This window comes from Triticum dicoccoides, chromosome 7A (assembly GCF_002162155.2).
Source record: "Triticum dicoccoides isolate Atlit2015 ecotype Zavitan chromosome 7A, WEW_v2.0, whole genome shotgun sequence".
In the NCBI taxonomy this organism is placed as follows: Eukaryota; Viridiplantae; Streptophyta; class Magnoliopsida; order Poales; family Poaceae; genus Triticum; species Triticum dicoccoides.
The window spans coordinates 95,262,909-95,266,927 of record NC_041392.1 but is presented as its reverse complement, the minus strand read 5'-3'; positions in this window follow the sequence as shown (position 1 = coordinate 95,266,927).

Below are 4,019 nucleotides of genomic sequence, written 5' to 3'. Positions count from 1 at the left end.
CGACGGGAACGGGCCGGCGACGACGGGGATGGGGCGGCGACGGGGGCGGCGACGGGCCGGGGCGGGGCGGCGACGAGGGATATGGAGACGGCGGGGGCGGCGGGCGATGGTGCAGAGAAGAAGAAGCAGAGGGAGAGATGAGAAACTGACGAAATTTTGAAGTGTTTTCTTATATAGAACCCACCTTTAGTACCGGTTGGAGCCACCAACCGGTACTAAAGGTCTGTTTTGGCTAGCCCAAGCGGCGGGAAGCGACCCCCTTTAGTACCAGTTGGTGGCTCCAACCGGTACTAAAGGCCCCCCCCTTTAGTACCGGTTGGTGCCACGACCTGGTACTAAAGGGTGTGCGCTGCCAGGCGAGGGGCACAAAAGTTTAGTCCCACCTTGCTAGCCGAGGGGCACTCGCACCTGCTTATAAGCCCCTCCGTCGCTGCTGTCTCGAGCTCCTCTCTTAAGCAGGCCTTCTTGTCCTACCTCTTCTGCGATGCCCTGTTGGGCCTACTGGGCTAGCGGGCCTGCATCCTGGCCCAACTTGAATTTGGGTTTCTAGTCGTATGCAGGCCGCTGTGGCCCAGTAGGTGGGCTTTTTTTCTTATTTTTTGCTTTATTTATTTTTGTGAATAACTTAACTTTGAAAATAGATTTTTCAGTGATTCTTTTTTCTTATGTTTAATATTAGTGTGTTTTATCATTATATTCAATTTGGTAATGCTTAGGTTATTTAAAAAATGAAATGCCTTTGTAACGGATGAGTTTTCGTCCGAAACCCTGATACTTCGAAACAGATTGTCCATTTTGTACACGAAGTGCATCCAGTTTTTGCGGCAACCCTCTCTTCTTTTTTGCACATGCTATGTGGGTGAAATTATGATACCATGCCAACTTTCATCCTTTTCTGAGTTCATTTGAAATGCTTTTCAATTTCAGGGTCATTTAGCTGAAAAAATCAGTAAATGCATGAAAGAATTTGCTTGCACATAAAATTTCTTCGCGTTTCAAATGTCAAAACACATAACTAGCTACCCTAACTATTACAGAGATTCCCTCCTAGGTGTGAAACACAGAAGAAAGTGATGATAGTTAAGCCGATCACATCCTAGATCTTTGGGTGTGAAACTTTTTCTTCGCGTGTGTCCTTTTGCGTCGTAGCCATGGAAAATCTTCATCATTTAACGAGATGCTCGGGTCAATATTCACTGTGAATGGAGCAATTTCATCAAACTTTTCATAATCTTCTGACTTGTCTGTCTAGGACGAATGGTTCGTCTGCATACGCAAGATTGTTGAGATCCACTGTTGTCATTCCGTACTGCGGGTCTTCCGTTACCCCGCCTCGTGGCATATTGACCCATTTGCACCGAAACAAAGGGACCTTCAAACCACGTCGATAGTCAAGTTCCCATATGTCCTGTATATAACCATAATATGTTTCCTTTCCCGTCTTGGTTTCTGCATCAAAGCGGACACCACTGTTTTGGTTGGTGCTCTTCTTATCTTGGGCGATCGTGTAAAATGTATTACCATTTATCTCGTACCCTTTGAAAGTCATTATATTCGAAGATGGTAACTGGGACAGCAAGTACAGGTCATCTTCAATAGAGGTGTCATGCATGGTACGTGCTTGCAACCAGCTGGCGAAACTCCTGGTTTGTTCACGTTTAATCCAGTCATCAGACCGCTCCGGGTGTTTGGAGCGTAGCAAATTCTTGTGTTCATCCATATACGGAGCCACCAAGGCAGAATTCTGTAGAACTGTGTAGTGTGCTTCAGTGAGAGAATGTTCGTCCATACATATTATTTGTTCCCCTCCTAGCGTGCCTTTTCCATCCAGTCTGCCCTTATGCCGCGATTCAGGAACACCAATCGGCTTAAGGTCAGGAATAAAGTCAATACAAAACTCAATGACCTCCTCATTTTGACGGCCCTTGGAGATGCTTCCTTTTGGCCTAGCATGGTTATGAACATATTTCTTTAAGACTCCCATGAACCTCTCAAAGGGGAACATATTGTGTAGAAATACAGGACCCAAAACGTTAATCTCTTCGCATAGGTGAACTAGGACGTGCGTCATGATGTTGAAGAAGGATGGTGGGAACACCAACTCGAAACTGACAAGACATTGCACCAAATCATTCTGTAACCTTGGTATGATTTCTGGATCGATTACCTTCTGAGAGATTGCATTGAGAAATGTACATAGCTTCACAATGGCTAATCGAACGTTTTCCGGTAGAAGCCCCCTCAATGCAACCGGAAGCAGTTGCGTCATAATCACGTGGCAGTCATGAGACTTTAGGTTCTGGAACTTTTTCTCTGCCATGTTTATTATTCCCTTTATATTCGACGAGAAGCCAGACGGTACCTTAATACTGAGCAGGCATTCAAAGAAGATTTCCTTCTCTTCTTTTGTAAGAGCGTAGCTTGCATGACCCTGATGTATGTCGTCTTTTCCATGCATACGTTGCTGGTCCTCCCGTGCCTCACATGTATCTTTTGTCTTCCCATACACGCCCAAGAAGCCAAGCAGGGTCACACAAAGATTCTTCGTCACGTGCATCACGTCGATTGCGGAGTGGACCTCGAGGTCTTTCCAATAGGACAGGTCCCAAAATATAGATTTCTTCTTCCACATGGGTGCGCGTTCGTCAGCGTCATTCGGAACAGGTTGTCCACCAGGACCCTTTCCAAAGACCACCTTCAAATACTTGACCATATCATGTACATCAGCACCAGTACGGTGGCAAGGCTTCGTCCGGTGATCCGCCTCACCTTTGAAATGCTTGCCTTTCTTTCTTACGGGATGCCTGCTCGGAAGAAATCGACGATGTCCCAGGTACACATTCTTATTAGCCAAATATATACTATCGGTATCGTCCAAACAGTGCGTGCATGCACGGTATCCCTTGTTTGTCTGTCCTGAAAGGTTACTGAGAGCAGGCCAATCATTGATGGTCACGAACAGCAACGCCTTTAGGTCAAATTCTTCCCCCATGTGCTCATCCCACGCACGTACACTTGTTCCATTCCACAGTTGTAAGAGTTCTTCAACTAATGACCTTAGGTACACATCAATGTCGTTGCCGGGTTGCTTAGGGCCTTGGATGAGCACTGGCATCATAATGAACTTCCGCTTCATGCACAACCAAGGAGGAAGGTTATACAAACATAGAGTCACAGGCTAGGTGCTATGGTTGCTGCTCTGCTCCCCAAAAGGATTAATGCTATCTGCGCTTAGACCAAACCATACGCTCCTTGCGTCATCTGCAAACTCCTTCCTGTACTTTCTTTCGATTTTTCTCCACTGCGACCCGTCAGCGGGTACTCTCAACTTTCCGTCTTTCTTACTGTCTTCTCTGTGCCATCGCATCGCCGTGGCATGCTCTTTGTTTTGGAACAAACGTTTCAACCGTGGTATTATAGGAGCATACCACATCACCTTGGCAGGAATCTTCTTCCTGGGGCGCCGGCCCTCGACATCACCAGGGTCATCGCGGCTGATCTTATAGCGTAATGCACCACATACCGAGAAAGCGTTCAAATCCTCGTACTCACCGCGGTAGAGGATGCAATCATTAGGGCATGCATGTATCTTCTGCACCTCTAACCCTAGAGGGCAGACAACCCTCTTTGCTTCGTACGTACTCTCGGGCAATTCGTTGTCCTTTGGAAGCATATCCTTTATCATTACCAGCAACTTTCCAAATCCCTTGTCAGATACACCATTCTCTGCCTTCCATTGCAGCAATTCCAGTGTGGTGCCCAGCTTTTTGTTGTCACCTATGCAATTCGGGTACAACAATTTTTGTGATCCTCTAACATGCGCTGCAACTTCTTCTTCTCCAAATCACTTGCGCAGTTTCTCTTTGCATCGGCAATGGCCCGACCTAGATCATCAATGGGCTCATCTGATGCCTCTTCTTCAGCTTCTTCCCGCATTGCCGGCTCAGCTTCTTCCCGCATTACCGGCTCAGCTTCTTCCCCCATTGTTGTATCATTGTATTTAGGGAACCCATGGCCAG